Here is an 18,413-nt window from a genome sequence, read left to right as displayed (position 1 = left end):
CAGCCCCACTCACCAGGCTGTCTCTCCGTCTCCTCCCTCCAGGTGCTCCCGTCTGTCCGGAGCTGCCAGAGCCGCCCGCCTGTCCGGAGCTGCCAGAGCCGACCGCCTGTCCGGAGCTGCCAGAGCCGCAGCCCCTCAGTCCAGAGGCGCCCCTCAGTCCAGTGACTGAGGTGGAGCGGGGTCCACGTCCGGTACCCGAGCCTCCGCCGTAAGAAGGCCCACCCGGACCCTCCCCTTTAGAGTCAGGTTTTGCGGCCGGAGAAGGTCACGCCCTGGCCATAGAGAGGCTTTTTATTCCCTATTTTGGTTAGGCAAGGGTGTGACTAAGGTGGGCATTCTATGTCCTTTTTCTATGTTTAGTATTTCTATGTCTTGGCCTGGTATGGTTCTCAATCAGGGACAGCTGTCTATCGTTGTCTCTGATTGAGAACCAATCACTTAGGTACCCTTTCCCCCACCTGTTTTGTGGGACTTTAACTTTGTAGTTGTTCAGGGCACATAGCCCAAAGCTTCACGGTTGTTTTTTTGTTCTTTGTTTTGTCGTCTTCATTTTTAAATAAAGTTCAAATGTATGCTTACCATGCTGCACCTTGGTCCAGTCCTTCAGCCAGCCGTGACAGTACGTTTACAATGGCAGACAAAAAACTTTCACCAGTAATTGGTCTTCTGACCCAGATCAGATTTTTTGCCAATAAAGGGGCACAGAAATCAGAGTTGGGCTGCTTGTGTAAACACAGTCTCAGGTTTCAACAAAATAAACTAGTTCGGAGGTAACTGTATCTTATTGGGTTGAAATACCAAAGGATTACTATCGAGTTTACTCTCTAGATAAGGTTAGGAGGACACACTGTTGAATGAGGTGAGTTGTAATGGCCTGGTTTTATATCTGAAAAGAATGTTAGAGAACTTAGCCACAACTCACATTTTATAATTGTGATACACATGTTTGAAAAAATCGTCTTTGCTGTTTTTCTATTTTGAAGGTATATTTGTGTGGGGGTGTTTCTGTGTGTTTATACTTGTCTAACTCTTTTCAATTGAGATTGACTCTACTGTGATGTCCTGTGTTTCCCTGATAGAAAGATGGTCCATAAGTCTATAGTGGTGGTTCTGGTGGTGCTGCTGGTGGCAGCCGTGAGCACCTTTGTGGGAGTTTTCTTTGGTTTGGGAAGCAGGACGTCTTCGAATGGCCATTCCTACTCAAGGGCTGCCATGGCAGCCGATGCTGGCCGATGCTCAGAAATCGGCAGGTTAGAATTCTCTTTCACACACAAACACAAACATACTATACATACAGTACTAGTCTCAAACGTTTGTACACCGGTGAAATGACTAATTTAAATGTTTTTGTAGACATTCAGATACAATTACAAAGATCCCTGTTTCAAAACACGCTGTCTCAAGTAGGCCGTTAAATAGCAGATACCAGGCTCAAATGTTTCTTTGTCTGAACATAAAAATATGCTCCTTCTTCTGAGTGTATGTATATTCATCCATCATCCCAAATCCTTCTGATTTTGTCATCATAATTCATTCTGTCTGTGTAAACTGCCTGCTGTTTCTTCACAAACTAGCGCTTGTGTATGCAAATCAGGGCCACTGAATATAAACTTTTGTCTGTGTGTTTGTGTGTCCAATATAAATCTCGGAGACACGTTGCAGAAAGGGGGCTCTGCAGTGGATGCATCTATTGCTGCCTTGCTGTGTGTTGGGCTGGTGAATGCCCACAGCATGGGCATTGGAGGAGGTCTCTTCTTCACCGTCTATAATGCCACAACTGGTAGAGTCTGAGCCCTAATCCTTGACTTAAAGCTAAACCAACTGTATCTTTAATGATGTCAACAAATCAAACATTGACTGGCACAACTGAACTAAAAACAGGAAATGTAATAGCTCACACCATTGTAACTTGGTGTGATGTAATGATTCTGTCTTCCTTCACAGGAAAAGTAGAGACCATTGATTCCAGAGAGATGGCTCCCGCCAATGCAACAGAGGACATGTTTGGGAATAGCACCCAGTTAGCCAAGAAGGGTAATATTTGATCAGTTACCTAACAAAAAGATGAAAGTTGCACATTTACAATGAAAGATGGCCTTGCAAAGTTTTATTGTCACATCCACTAGTACAGTCTTTCTTGCTAGCTCTTTCCCAACAATGCAGTAATCAATATCAGTAGTACTATTAAATAAAGTAAAGTACTATACTGAACAAAAATAAAAACGCAACATGCAACAATTTCAAAGATTTTACTGAGGTCCAGTTCATATGTGAAAATCAGTCAATTGAAATCAATTAATTAGGCCCTAATATGTGGATTTCACATGACTGGTCAGGGTTGCAGCCATGGGTGGGCCTGGGAGGGCATAGGCTCAGCCAATCAGAATGAGTTTTTTCCCCACCAAAGGGCTTTATCCTCAGCCCGCCCCCATCCCCCCTCAGACGCTCCCACAGGTGAAGAAGCCAGATGTGGAGGTCCTGGGCTGGCGTGGTTACACATGGTCTGCGGTTGTGAGGCCGCTTGGATCTACTGCCAAATTCTCTAAAACGACATTGGATGCAGCTTATGGTAGAGAAATAAACATTAAATTCTCTGGCAACAGCTCTGGTGGACATTCCTGCAATCCACAAGCAAATTGCATGCTCCCTCAAAACTTGAGACATCTGTGGCATTGTGTTGTGTCACAACTGCACATTTTATAGGGCCCTTTTATTGTCCCCAGCACAAGGTGCACATGTGTAATGACCACACTGTTTAATCAGCGTGTTGATATGCCACACCTGTCAGGTGGATGGATTATCTTGGCAAAGGAGAAATGCTCACTAGCACTAAACAAATTTGTGCACACATTTTGAGAGAAATAAGCTTTTTGTGTGTATGTAACATTTCTAGGATTGTTTATTTCCGCTCATGAAACATGGGACCAACACTTTACATTTTTGTTCAGTGTAGAATAAAAACACACAAGAAATAGAAATAAGAAGAACACAAGACAGTAAGTAAGCGATATTGACAGGTTCAGTGCCAATACCATATTAACAATGTGCAGGGATACTGGAGTGGTAGGGGTAGATACTGTATGTATAGGGGTAAGGTGACAAGGCATCAGGATATGATAAATGGAGTATAAGTAACTTATATAATGATTGTGTGTGAGTGTGTTTGTGTGTGTAGTGTCAGTATGAATGCGTGTTATGTGTGTGAGCCAATGAAGTGTGTATGTGTGTTGAAGTGTGAGTGAGTGTGTAGAGGCCTGTGAGTGTGCATAGAGTCCATAGCAGGCAGTGATGCAGTCAAGATGCTCTCAATGGTGCTGCTGTAGAACTTTTTGTAGAACGTTTTGAGGATTTGAGGTCCTATTCCAAAACTTTTCATCCTCCTGAGAAGGCGCTGCCGTGTCCTATTAATGACTGTGTGTGTGTATGGACCATTTTAAGTCCTTAGTGATTTGGACACCAAAGAATTTGAGGCTCTTGACCCGCTCCATTACAGCCCTATCGATGTGGAAGGGTGTGTGTTGGCCCCCCTGTTTCCTGTAGTCCACAATAAGCTCCTTGGTCTTGCTGATGTTGAGGGAGAGGTTGTTGTCTTGGCACCATGCTGCCAGGTCACTGACCACCTCCCTGTAGGCTGTCTCATCGTCGCCGATGATCAGGCCAACCACGGCCGTGTCATCAGGAAACTCGATGATTGTGTTGGATTCGTGGTTGGCTACACAGTCGTGGGTGAACAGGGAGTACAGGAGGGGTCTAAGCACACACCCCTGTGGGGCTCTCGTGTTGAGGGTCAGCATGGCGGAGGTTTTGTTTCCTACCCTCAGGAAGTCCAGGATCCAGTTGCAGTGGGAGGTGTTCAGTCCCAGGGTCCCGAGCTTGGTGATGAGCTTGGAGGGGACTATGGTGCTGAACACGGAGCTGTAGTCAATGAACAGCATTCTCACATAGGTATTCCTTTTAACTATTGTACGTGGGTGAGGGCAGTGTGGAGTGCAATTGAGATTGCATTGTCTATGGATCTGTTGGGGTGGTATGCAAATTGGAGTGGGTCTAGGGTGTCTGGGATGATGGAGTTGCTGTGTGCCATAACCAGCCTTTCAAAGCACTTCATGATTACAGATGTGCTACAAGGCGATAGTCATTGTGGCAGGTACCCTTAGAGTTCTTGGGAACAGGAATGAAGAGTAGTACATTAGAGAAGATCAAAAGCTGCACTCCAACCTATCATCTTCCAATATATCCTTTCACAATCTGTTACATTACATTAAGTGTAATGTTTGGCAGGAAGGTTGTCCATCGCCATACCAGGGGAGATCCGTGGGTATGAGATGGCACACGATCGCCATGGAAAATTGCCATGGAGAGAGCTTTTCCAGCCTGCAATCCAGTTGGCACGGAAAGGCTTTCCTTTGGGCAGGGCATTGGCCACCGCTATTTCCAAGAACAGGGAAACCATCATCTGTGACACAGCTTTATGGTGAGAATGCCTACAAGGGAGGGGTAATATGTGTCTCGTATGTTGTCTCTGACATGACATCTCTTTTTTTGGTCTCTCTTTCAGTGAGGTATTTTGTGACAAAAACGGTGGCATCCCTAAGGAAAATGACATCATCACCTTTACTAAACTCGCTGACACCTATGAAATAATAGCAAATGAGGGACCTAATGCTTTTTACGAAGGGTCGCTGGCAGAGAACCTTGTGAAGGACTTTCAGGCTTCAAGTTGGTTTCACCCTTATATCTACCAAATATGAACAAACTGCAATTTTGATATAATTTCATTCAGGGTCTGCTGGCTGTACGTGCTACAGAATGTGTTTATGTGTATGTGTTTCAGATGGTACAGTATCATCACACTGGATGACCTAAAGAAATACAAGCCTTTTTTGGATGAGAATCCTCTCAATGCTACTGTGGGGGGGTACACCATGTTTGTACCCAACGCCCCCACCAGTGGCCCTGTCCTGTCCCTCATACTCAACATTCTGGATGGTAAGCCTTCCCATTGATGCCACAGAGTTGTATTCAATATCAAACTGTGGGTCACATTTGGACAGCCTATGCTACATTATAAATGTATAAGGACCGAAGATAATTGTTTTCCGAGCCATCACACCTGAGGCGCTCTGCTTTGCAGGCCTGATGCTGTTCACATAAGAAAAGTATCCTGTTAATTTACATTATAGCAGTGCTGGTTTACAGTGGCTTACGAAAGTATTCACCCCCTTGGCATTTTTCCTATTTTGTTGCCTTACAACCTGGAATTAAAATTTATTTTGGGGGGGGTTGTATCATTTGATTTACACAACATGCCTACCACTTTGAAGATGCAAAATATATTTTTATTGTGAAACAAACAACAAATATGACAAAAAAAACAGAACTTGAGCGTGCATAACTATTCACCCCCCCCAAAGTCAATACTTTGTAGAGCCACCTTTTGCAGCAATTACAGCTGCAAGTCTCTTGGGGTATGTCTCTATAAGCTTGGCACATCTAGCCACTAGGATTTTTGTCTCTTCTTCAAGGCAAAACTGCTCCAGCTCCTTCGAGTTGGATGGGTTCCGCTGGCGTACAGCAATCTTTAAGTCATACCACAGATTCTCAATTGGATTGAGGTCTGGGCTTGGACTAGGCCATTTCAAGACATTTAAATGTTTCCCCTTAAACCACTCAAGTGTTGCTTCAGCAGTATGCTTAGGGTCATTGTCCTGCTGGAAGGTGAACCTCCGTCTCAGTCTCCAATATTGTCACGTTCTGAGTTATTTTATTATGAGAGATCAACATCCGACGAGCTTCTCCTTCACGTCTCTATGGATTAAAATGACAATTTTATTTTATTTTATTATGTCTTTGATTTAGTATGGTCAGGGCGTGAGTTTGGTCAGGGCGTGAGTTGGTTGGGTTGTCTATGTTAGTTTTTCTATGATTTGCTATTTCTGTGTTTGGCCTGGTATGGTTCTCAATCAGAAGCAGCTGTCTATCATTGTCCCTGATTGAGAACCATATTTAGGTAGCCTGTTTTCTATTGTGTTTCCTGGGTGATTATATTCTGTTGTCTGTTGTGTGTCTGCACCAGTCAGAACGGTTTTCGGTCGTTTCTCTTAGTTATTTTGGTTATTTCCGTGTTCATTCTAATACAGTGCCTTGCGAGAGTATTCGGCCCCCTTGAACTTTGCGACCTTTTGCCACATTTCAGGCTTCAAACATAAAGATATAAAACTGTATTTTTTTGTGAAGAATCAACAACAAGTGGGACATAATCATGAAGTGGAATGACATTTATTGGATATTTCAAACGTTTTTTAACAAATCAAAAACTGAAAAATTGGGTGTGCAGAATTATTCAGCCCCTTTACTTTAAGTGCAGCAAACTCTCTCCAGAAGTTCAGTGAGGATCTCCAATGTTGACCTAAATGACTAATGATGATAAATACAATCCACCTGTGTGTAATCAAGTCTCCGTATAAATGCACCTGCACTGTGATAGTCTCAGAGGTCTGTTAAAAGCGCAGAGAGCATCATGAAGAACAAGGAACAAACCAGGCAGGTCCGAGATACTGTTGTGAAGAAGTTTAAAGCCGGATTTGGATACAAAAAGATTTCCCAAGCTTTAAACATCCCAAGGAGCACTGTGCAAGGGATAATATTGAAATGGAAGGAGTATCAGACCACTGCAAATCTACCAAGACCTGGCCGTCCCTCTAAAATTTCAGCTCATACAAGGAGAAGACTGATCAGAGATGCAGCCAAGAGGCCCATGATCACTCTGGATGAACTGCAGAGATCTACAGCTGAGGTGGGAGACTCTGTCCATATGACAACAATTAGTCGTATATTGCACAAATCTGGCCTTTATGGAAGAGTGGCAAGAAGAAAGCCATTTCTTAAAGATATCCATAAAACGTGTTGTTTAAAGTTTGCCACAAGCCACCTGGGAGACACACCAAACATGTGGAAGAAGGTGCTCTGGTCAGATGAAACCAAAATTGAAGTTTTTGGCAACAAAGCAAAACGTTATGTTTGGCGTAAAAGCAACACAGCGCATCACCCTGAACACACCATCCCCACTGTCAAACATGGTGGTGGCAGCATCATGGTTTGGGCCTGCTTTTCTTCAGCAGGGACAGTGAAGATGGTTAAAATTGATGGGAAGATGGATGGAGCCATATACAGGACCATTCTGGAAGAAAACCTGATGGAGTCTGCAAAAGACCTGAGACTGGGACGGAGATTTGTCTTCCAACAAGACAATGATCCAAACATAAAGCAACATCTACAATGGAATGGTTAAAAAATATACATATCCAGGTGTTAGAATGGCCAAGTCAAAGTCCAGACCTGAATCCAATCGAGAATCTGTGGAAAGAACTGAAAACTGCTGTTCACAAATGCTCTCCATCCAACCTCACTGAGCTCGAGCTGTTTTGCAAGGAGGAATGGGAAAAAATTTCAGTCTCTCGATGTGAAAAACTGATAGAGACATACCCCAAGCGACTTACAGCTGTAATCGCAGCAAAAGGTGGCACTACAAAGTATTAACTTAAGGGGGCTGAATAATTTTGCACGCCCAATTTTTCAGTTTTTGATTTGTTAAAAAAGTTTGAAATATCCAATAAATGTTGTTCCACTTCATGATTGTGTCCCACTTGTTGTTGATTCTTCACAAAAAAAATACAGTTTTATATCTTTATGTTTGAAGCCTGAAATGTGGCAAAAGGTCGCAAAGTTCAAGGGGGCCGAATACTTTCGCAAGGCACTGTAAATATGGACACATACCACGCTGCCCCTTGGTCCTCACCTTCTTCCACCAACAACGGCTGTTACAGAATCCCCCACCACAACTGGACCAAGCAGCGTGGTATCTGGCAGCAGGGAGATCTGGACTATGTCACAACTTGAGACAAAATTGAAAGGTGGTCGGTCGACCCAGGGAGAGTGCCGGAGCCCGCCTGGGATTCGCTGGAACAGTGTGAGGAGAGATACCGGCGTATGGAGTTGGCACCACGTACACGGCAGCGCAACAGGCACGAGAGGCCATCCATCATTCCTTCAATTCTGACCAGTTTCCCAGTCCCTGCCGAGGAAAAACATCCCCATAACATGATGCTGCCACCACCATGCTTCACGGTGGGGATGGTATTCTCGAGGTGATGAGAGGTGTTGGGTTTGCGCCAGACATAGCATTTTCCTTGATGGCCAAAAAGCTACATTTTAGACTCATCTGACAGAGTACCTTCTTCCATATGTTTGGGGATTCTGTCATGTTTTGTCTTATATTGTCTTGTCATTTTGCTTTTCCCTCTGTTCGTTTTCCCCCTGCTGGTCTTTTTAGGTTCGTTCCCCTTTTTCTCTCTCCCTTCCTCTCTCTCTTCTCTCTATCGTTCCGTTCCTGCTCCCAGCTGTTCCTATTCCCCTAATCAATCATTTAGTCTTCCCACACCTGTTCCCTATCTTTTTCCCTGATTAGAGTCCCTATTTCTCCCCTTGTTTTCCGTTTCTGCCCTGTCGGATCCTTGTCTATTGTTCACCGTGCTGTGTCTGTGTATCGCCCTGTCGTGTCGTGTTTCCCTCAGATGCTGCGTGGTGAGCAGGTGTCTGAGTCTGCTACGTTCAAGTGCCTTCCCGAGGCAACCTGCAGTTCATGATCGAGTCTCCAGTCTGTTCTCGTCATTACGAGTGGAATTGTGCTTTATGATTGTATATTTACTTTACTGGATTAAAGACTCTGTTTTCGCCAAGTCGCTTTTGGGTCCTCATTCACCTGCATAACAGAAGGATCCGACCAAAGAATGGACCCAGCGACTACAGACGCCTTTCGTAACACTGCCGTCGAGATCCAAGGAGCCATGCTCGGCAGACACGAGCAGGAATTGTCTGCTGCTCGCCATGCCGTGGAGAACCTGGCCGCTCAGGTTTCCGACCTCTCTGGACAGTTCCAGAGTCTTCGTCTCGTGCCACCTGTTACTTCCTGGCCTGCCGAGCCTCCGGAACCTAGGGTTAATAACCCACCTTGCTACTCCGGGCAGCCCACGGAGTGCCGCTCCTTTCTCACCCAGTGTGATATTGTGTTCTCTCTCCAACCCAACACATACTCTAGAGAGAGAGCTCGGGTTGCTTACGTCATTTCACTCCTTACTGGCCGGGCTCGAGAGTGGGGCACAGCTATCTGGGAGGCAAGGGCTGATTGCTCTAACAATTACCAGAACTTTAAAGAGGAGATGATTCGGGTTTTTGACCGTTCAGTTTTTGGTAGGGAGGCTTCTAGGGCCCTGGCTTCCCTATGCCAAGGTGATCGTTCCATAATGGATTACTCTATTGAGTTTCGCACTCTTGCTGCCTCTAGTGAGTGGAACGAGCCGGCGCTGCTCGCTCGTTTTCTGGAGGGACTCCACGCAGTGGTTAAAGATGAGATTCTCTCCCGGGAGGTTCCTTCAAGTGTGGACTCTTTGATTGCTCTCGCCATCCGCATAGAACGACGGGTAGATCTTCGTCACCAGGCTCGTGGTAGAGAGCTCGCGTCAACGGTGTTTCCCTGCTCCGCATCGCAACCATCTCCCTCCTCTGGCTCAGAGACTGAGCCCATGCAGCTGGGAGGTATTCGCATCTCGACTAAGGAGAGGGAACGGAGGATCACCAACCGCCTGTGCCTCTATTGCGGATTTGATGGACATTTTGTCAATTCATGTCCAGTAAAGCCAGAGCTCATCAGTAAGCGGAGGGCTACTGGTGAGCGCTACTACTCAGGTCTCTCCATCTAGATCCTGTACTACTTTGTCGGTCCATCTACGCTGGACCGGTTCGGGTGCTACATGCAGTGCCTTGATAGACTCTGGGGCTGAGGGTTGTTTCATGGACGAAGCATGGGCTCGGAAACATGACATTCCTTTCAGAGAGTTAGACAAGCCTACGCCCATGTTCGCCTTAGATGGTAGTCATCTTCCCAGTACCAGATTTGAGACACTACCTTTAACCCTCACAGTATCTGGTAACCACAGTGAGACTATTTCTTTTTTTATTTTTCGTTCACCTTTTACACCTGTTGTTTTGGGTCATCCCTGGCTAGTATGTCATAATCCTTCTATTAATTGGTCTAGTAATTCTATCCTATCCTGGAACATTTCTTGTCATGTGAAGTGTTTAATGTCTGCCATCCCTCCCGTTTCTTCTGTCCCCACTTCTCAGGAGGAACCTGGCGATTTGACAGGAGTGCCGGAGGAATATCATGATCTGCGCACGGTCTTCAGTCGGTCCCGAGCCAACTCCCTTCCTCCTCACCGGTCGTATGATTGTAGTATTGATCTCCTTCCGGGGACCACTCCTCCTCGGGGTAGACTATACTCTCTGTCGGCTCCCGAACGTAAGGCTCTCGAGGATTATTTGTCTGTGTCTCTTGACGCCGGTACCATAGTGCCTTCTTCCTCTCCGGCCGGGGCGGGGTTTTTTTTTGTTAAGAAGAAGGACGGTACTCTGCGCCCCTGCGTGGATTATCGAGGGCTGAATGACATAACGGTTAAGAATCGTTATCCGCTTCCCCTTATGTCATCAGCCTTCGAGATTCTGCAGGGAGCCAGGTGCTTTACTAAGTTGGACCTTCGTAACGCTTACCATCTCGTGCGCATCAGAGAGGGGGACGAGTGGAAAACGGCGTTTAACACTCCGTTAGGGCATTTTGAGTACCGGGTTCTGCCGTTTGGTCTCGCCAATGCGCCAGCTGTTTTTCAGGCATTAGTTAATGATGTTCTGAGAGACATGCTGAACATCTTTGTTTTTGTCTATCTTGACGATATCCTGATTTTTCACCGTCACTCGAGATTCATGTTCAGCACGTTCGACGTGTTCTACAGCGCCTTTTAGAGAATTGTCTCTACGTGAAGGCTGAGAAGTGCTCTTTTCATGTCTCCTCCGTTACTTTTCTCGGTTCCGTTATTTCCGCTGAAGGCATTCAGATGGATTCCGTTAAGGTCCAAGCTGTCAGTGATTGGCCCGTTCCAAGGTCACGTGTCGAGTTGCAGCGCTTTCTAGGTTTCGCTAATTTCTATCGGCGTTTCATTCGTAATTTCGGTCAAGTTGCTGCCCCTCTCACAGCTCTTACTTCTGTCAAGACGTGTTTTAAGTGGTCCGGTTCCGCCCAGGGAGCTTTTGATCTTCTAAAAGAACGTTTTACGTCCGCCCCTATCCTCGTTACTCCTGACGTCACTAGACAATTCATTGTCGAGGTTGACGCTTCAGAGGTAGGCGTGGGAGCCATTCTATCCCAGCGCTTCCAGTCTGACGATAAGGTTCATCCTTGCGCTTATTTTTCTCATCGCCTGTCGCCATCTGAACGCAACTATGATGTGGGTAACCGCGAACTGCTCGCCATCCGCTTAGCACTAGGCGAATGGCGACAGTGGTTGGAGGGGCGACCGTTCCTTTTGTCGTTTGGACAGACCATAAGAACCTTGAGTACATCCGTTCTGCCAAACGACTTAATGCTCGTCAAGCTCGTTGGGCGTTGTTTTTCGCTCGTTTCGAGTTTGTGATTTCTTACCGTCCGGGTAGCAAGAACACCAAGCCTGATGCCTTATCCCGTCTTTTTAGTTCTTCTGTGGCTTCTACTGATCCCGAGGGGATTCTTCCTTATGGGCGTGTTGTCGGGTTGACAGTCTGGGGAATTGAAAGACAGGTTAAGCAAGCACTCACGCACACTGCGTCGCCGCGCGCTTGTCCTAGTAACCTTCTTTTCGTTCCTGTTTCCACTCGTTTGGCTGTTCTTCAGTGGGCTCACTCTGCCAAGTTAGCTGGTCATCCCGGTGTTCGAGGCACTCTTGCGTCTATTCGCCAGCGCTTTTGGTGGCCGACTCAGGAGCGTGACACGCGCCGTTTCGTGGCTGCTTGTTCGGACTGCGCGCAGACTAAGTCAGGTAACTCTCCTCCTGCCGGTCGTCTCAGACCGCTCCCCATTCCTTCTCGACCATGGTCTCACATCGCCCTAGACTTCATTACCGGTCTGCCTTTGTCTGCGGGGAAGACTGTGATTCTTACGGTTGTCGATAGGTTCTCTAAGGCGGCACATTTCATTCCCCTCGCTAAACTTCCTTCCGCTAAGGAGACGGCACAAATCATCATCGAGAATGTGTTCAGAATTCATGGCCTCCCGTTAGACGCCGTTTCAGACAGAGGCCCGCAATTCACGTCACAGTTTTGGAGGGAGTTCTGTCGTTTGATTGGTGCGTCCGTCAGTCTCTCTTCCGGGTTTCATCCCCAGTCTAACGGTCAAGCAGAGAGGGCCAATCAGACGATTGGTCGCATACTACGCAGCCTTTCTTTCAGAAACCCTGCGTCTTGGGCAGAACAGCTCCCCTGGGCAGAATACGCTCACAACTCGCTTCCTTCGTCTGCTACCGGGTTATCTCCGTTTCAGAGTAGTCTGGGTTACCAGCCTCCTCTGTTCTCATCCCAGCTTGCCGAGTCCAGCGTTCCCTCCGCTCAAGCGTTTGTCCAACGTTGTGAGCGCACCTGGAGGAGGGTGAGGTCTGCACTTTGCCGTTACAGGGCACAGACCGTGAGAGCCGCCAATAAACGTAGGATTAAGAGTCCAAGGTATTGTTGCGGCCAGAGAGTGTGGCTTTCCACTCGCAACCTTCCTCTTACGACAGCTTCTCGTAAGTTGACTCCGCGGTTCATTGGTCCGTTCCGTGTCTCCCAGGTCGTCAATCCTGTCGCTGTGTGACTGCTTCTTCCGCGACATCTTCGTCGCGTCCATCCTGTCTTCCATGTCTCCTGTGTCAAGCCCTTTCTTCGCACCCCCGTTCGTCTTCCCTCCCCCTCCCGTCCTTGTCGAGAGCGCACCTATTTACAAGGTACGTAGGATCATGGACATGCGTTCTCGGGGACGGGGTCACCAATACTTAGTGGATTGGGAGGGTTACGGTCCTGAGGAGAGGAGTTGGGTTCCGTCTCGGGACGTGCTGGACCGTTCACTTATTGATGATTTCCTCCGTTGCCGCCAGGATTCCTCCTCGAGTGCGCCAGGAGGCGCTCGGTGAGTGGGGGGTACTGTCATGTTTTGTCTTATATTGTCTTGTCATTTTGCTTTTCCCTCTGTTCGTTTCCCCCTGCTGGTCTTTTAGGTTCGTTCCCCTTTTTCTCTCTCCCTTCCTCTCTCTCTTCTCTCTATCGTTCCGTTCCTGCTCCCAGCTGTTCCTATTCCCCTAATCAATCATTTAGTCTTCCCACACCTGTTCCCTATCTTTTTCCCTGATTAGAGTCCCTATTTCTCCCCTTGTTTTCCGTTTCTGCCCTGTCGGATCCTTGTCTATTGTTCACCGTGCTGTGTCTGTGTATCGCCCTGTCGTGTCGTGTTTCCCTCAGATGCTGCGTGGTGAGCAGGTGTCTGAGTCTGCTACGTTCAAGTGCCTTCCCGAGGCAACCTGCAGTTCATGATCGAGTCTCCAGTCTGTTCTCGTCATTACGAGTGGAATTGTGCTTTATGATTGTATATTTACTTTACTGGATTAAAGACTCTGTTTTCGCCAAGTCGCTTTTGGGTCCTCATTCACCTGCATAACAGATTCTCCCACATTCCTTTTGGTGTTTACTTATTTTTTTCTTTAATTAAGCAATGGCTTTTTTCTGGCCACTCTTCAGTAAAGCCCAGCTCAGTGGAGTGTTTGGCTTAAAGTGGTCCTATGGACAGATACTCCAATCTCCACTGTGGAGCTTTGCAGCTCCTTTGGCCTCTTTGTTGCCTCTCTGATTAATGCCCTCCTTGCCTGGTCTGTGAGTTTTGGTGGGCGGCCCTCTCTTGGCAGGTTTGTTGTGGTGCCATATTCTTTCCATTTTTTAATAATGGATTTAATGGTGCTCCGTGGGATGTTCCAAGTATCTGATATTTTTTTAGAACCCAAGCCTGATCTGTAGTTCTCCACAACATTGTCCCTGACATGTTTGGAGAGCTCCTTGGTCTTCATGGTGCAGCTTGCTTGGTGGAACCCCTTGCTTAGTGGTAATTGCAAACTCTGGGGCCTTTCAGAACAGGTGTGTATATATACTGAGATCATGTGACACTTAGAATCCCACCTATGTGGACTTTTATTTAACAGAGTGTGTGACTTCTGGAGGTAATTGGTTGCACCAGATCTTATTTAGGGGCTTCAGAACAAAGGCGTTGAAAACATGTGCATGCACCACCTTTCCGTTTTTTATTTTTTAGAATTTTTTGAAACATGTTCATTTTTTTCATTTCACGTCACCAATTTGGACTATTTTGTGTATGTCCTTTACATGAAATCCCAATAAAAATCCATTTAAATTACAGGTAGTAATGCAACAAAATAGGAAAAATGCCAAGGGGGATGAATACTTTTGCAAGGCACTGTATCTCATCCTATTACTGTGTGCACCATACATGTATAGCTCTCTTGACCATGCAAATTAAGATAGATAACCACCTTTTGTTCGTGGTGGTGCTGCTGAGTGACCAGTTATTGGGGTGTAGAAATAAATCTCCTCTTCCAAGCTCTGTTTCAGCTCCACATTCATGCAGGGTCTATTGGATATATAGTCCATAGATGTCCTCCTCCAGACTTCCTCTCTCTGCTGGTACCCAGTACAATGGCTATATAATGTGACAGTGTTTGTCTCAGAGGATTAGATGAAAAATGTATTCCAGAGTATTTAAACTGCCTGAACCTCGTCTTCCTGTGGTTCCTCTGCCTGGCCACCCACTCACCGTGGCCCCCTGCCTCTACCGCAAACTCTAATCTTTCCAATTTACCTCTAATTGGACACTGATGAGTGGCGGGGGAATCATGTAACACTGGCATGTCAAGGCCCACTCAAGCCCTTCATCCTGACGGTTCATCATGACTTCTGCTAATGGCATGTCAGGGCCCGCTCAAGCCCTTCATCCTGACGGTTCATCATGACTTCTGCTAATGGCATGTCAGGGCCTGCTCAAGCCCTTCATCCTGACGGTTCATCATGACTTCTGCTAATGGCATGTCAGGGCCCGCTCAAGCCCTTCATCCTGACGGTTCATCATGACTTCTGCTAATGGCATGTTAGAGCCCGCTCAAGCCCGCCATCCTGATGGTTCATCATGACTTCTGCTAATGGCATGTCAGCTGAAATTCATCAAATATTTCCATTTGGTTTTAGCTTTCTTTCCTTTCTCCCATCCTCTCCTCTACGGCTGTGAACTGAAACAGTTGTAACACTGATAGACTGGGACTGGGAGACAGAATGAACCATACTTTTATATTGAGCTTTTACTGTATATGGGGAACACCTTTTCAATGTCCACTTCAGAGTCAAAGTGTATATTGACGTGATCAAATTAAATATACTGTATTATTGTTTAATAAATGTAGGGATTGTGGTTATGGCTGATTACCAGGTTTTCTCCCATGCATGATACAACTTCACCTCAGACAAGTGTCTCCAGCACTGAGAAGAAGATCCTCACGTACCACCGCATGGTCGAGGCCTTCCATTTTGCCTATGCCAAGTGAAGCATGCTGGGAGATCCACAATCCCTCCGCATCTCGGATGTAACTCTCATCCCCATCTTTCCCAGAGCTTATATTGAATAGTTCTCTAATAGGATGTCTCTACTAGATGTATACTCTTTCAAGAGTTTACTCCAATCAGGTACTTACTAATCATATTCAATCAACTGGTCCTAGTATGTGTTGAAACGTCATGTTCGTTGGAGACAGAGTAAATATGTATATGCTCATATAAGAGAGTTGATTAGACTATTGTAAAGCTGCTATGTTGAAATGTCAGTAAATGCAAACCAGTCCATCTTCAACATTCTACACTGTTTCCGTATGGTGGAATGGGCATTCATTTGAATGGCAGAGCTTCATTCTCCTGTCCCCTCACCTCTTCAGCTCATCCACAACATGACTTCAGATTACTTTGCCGATGCCTTCCGTCAGAAGATTACAGATGATACCACCCATCACATGAACTACTATGAGACGGAGTACTTTGTCCCCGAGAACCACGGGACAGCACATCTGTCTGTGGTGGCAGAGGACAGGAGTGCAGTGGCAGCCACCAGCACCATCAACCATTTGTAAGAATCAAGTCCCAGTTTTGATTTAAAAAATGTACTGGAAGTAGTCCTCATTACTCACCTGTCTTCATTATCTTTCTGTTCTACTTCCTCCCTAGGTTTGGCTCCAAAGTCATGTCGCATTCTACAGGAATCCTCCTCAACAATGAAATGGATGACTTCAGCTACCCCCTCATCACGAATGGCTATGGAGTGCCCCCTTCACCAAGCAACTTCATCAGACCAGGTAAAGGGTTCATCTGACTACAGACACCAAAGTTTTCAGTGCATCAGCCGACTCGGATAACCAGAAATTGGTACTTGATGGTGGATCTGGATTGACCTCATTCCCTAGTTGCCTCTCTCCAGGTAAGAGGCCCTTGTCCTCTATGTGTCCAGCCATTCTCTTTGACAAGGGGAGCAAGGAAGTCACTATGGTGTACTACACTGTACTATGGTGGTGGGGGCCTCAGGAGGAACAAAGATCACCACGGCAACTGCCACGGTGAGCCAGGCTACCATGCCCTTTCATTGCTGTGTGAAAATACTCTTTAATACTTTCTTTGCATTCTGTGACTGAATAGTTGGCTGTTCGTTCTGCAGGTGATTCTCAATGCGCTGTTCTTTAACTACGACCTGAAGAAAGCTGTGGCAGATCCCAGAATCCACAACCAGCTGAGTCCCAACACCACACAGGGAGAGCCCGGGTTTGACGAGGTGGGTTAAATGGCTGACGATCTTCAATACACATGCCCTATAGTGTGTCAAGATCGTGGCTGGTTATCATGCTAGTGATGCAGGGTGTCTATTTGAATAGAAGTTTCACAGTGTTCTATATGCTTTCCTTACAGAGGGTGATGGCTGGTCTGGCCTTGAAGAACCATGAGACAGAGTTCCTGACAGCCACATGTGCTGTGGTTCAGGCGGTAATGCCCTCATCTCGGTAATGCCCTTTAACCTTAGTCCACTCTGGTAAACCAGGTCCACCTTTCTACGCTCATTGGTGTCATAAAGTGGAGAGAAACTACCCTCCAACATCTCCTCTCAACATCCTGTCTTTGATGACCAAGTATACCTCAGTCTGATATAAAGAAATAGAGCAATTCATTATACACAGTTCTCCTCCACATTGTTTTAATTGGATTATTAATCGCTACGGTCTGTACCATCTCAATATTTCATATTCCAATTAACAGTGCCATCTCTATATTCATGTTTGTCTTTCATCGGTCAGAACAGGAAAGGTAATGACTGGTGCTTTTATTTTGAGATTATTATTAATCATCATCACAGTTAGCCTAATATATATATATATATATATATATCAATTGTGTTGCTTTTGGTTCAAGATCAATCATTTACAATATATATCCATGGAACAGTGTAAGGATGTAATAATGTTCACAAGACTACAACAATTGGATCAGCATTGACCAACAATGAAAACACAGGTAATCAGAGAGTTTCAAAGAGAAAAAGAGGGCTACTTCAGGGTTGAATTGTTCTCACGAGTGAACATGTAGACATATTTATTGATGATCATCTTGTAAGGTGTTCCATAACATTTTTTTCCACAAAAATGTATTTACTTGATCCATTTTTTGACAGTAAACATGAAACCTTGATTTATATTCCACAAATGTTAGAAAATTATGTCATAACATGAAAGCATATGTAAAGCAACTATTATTAGTGCCACTCAGGGGTATAGTGAATGCGTAACAGACCATACACTTTAAACAAATATAGCAAAAAGGGACAATGTCTGTTAGAAAATATTTAACCTGTCTATTGGCATCACATTTTGGACATAGTATCTGTACTATGGTCAATGGGCAAAGTGTGTATGTGGGGATGAATTAACCTACCGTAAAAGGCTAAATGTCACAGTAGGAAACGCATGTGGTAGCGAGCTATACTATATGACTAACAATTTCCCATCAACAACAGCTCATGACATGACCTCATTAATACTGTAACTTCTGACAGGGTCATATCACATCTCTTACTGTATAGTTAGAAAGGAACAAAGTCCTTAAAGTTTGGAAAGCAGGATATAAAACAGAGACAAAAACTCAAGAGGCAAAGCTTTTAACAACTATTTTACCGCATCAATTTTACAGCTTTGAAATGCCCTGGACAGAGAACATTCTGTATTAAGCATTTTCCTTAATATCATTTAGCTAAACCTGATGAAACACCCTAGATGTAGGATCTTAATTTGTTCACCCTGTTGCAGGAAAAACATCCTGCAATGCAGGAAATGTAAAACAAAAAAGTGTATTTCAGACTTGATTTTCCATTATGGAAAATGTATCAACCCCTACAAAAATGTCCATTAATTATAATTCACATTGCCTGTTGCTGC

At 45.5% G+C, this 18,413-nt stretch overlaps 1 pseudogene; it reads left to right on the top strand.

Annotated features, from left to right (window-relative positions):
* Positions 1-1,083: 1,083 nt before the first annotated feature.
* Positions 1,084-17,291, top strand: LOC124000868 (annotated as a pseudogene).
* The last annotated feature ends 1,122 nt before the right edge of the window (positions 17,292-18,413 follow it).

Source organism: Oncorhynchus gorbuscha, linkage group LG16, assembly GCF_021184085.1.
Source record: "Oncorhynchus gorbuscha isolate QuinsamMale2020 ecotype Even-year linkage group LG16, OgorEven_v1.0, whole genome shotgun sequence".
Classification (NCBI taxonomy): domain Eukaryota; kingdom Metazoa; phylum Chordata; class Actinopteri; order Salmoniformes; family Salmonidae; genus Oncorhynchus; species Oncorhynchus gorbuscha.
The sequence above is the reverse complement of the archived record's forward strand: the minus strand, read 5'-3'. Positions and strand labels throughout refer to the sequence as shown.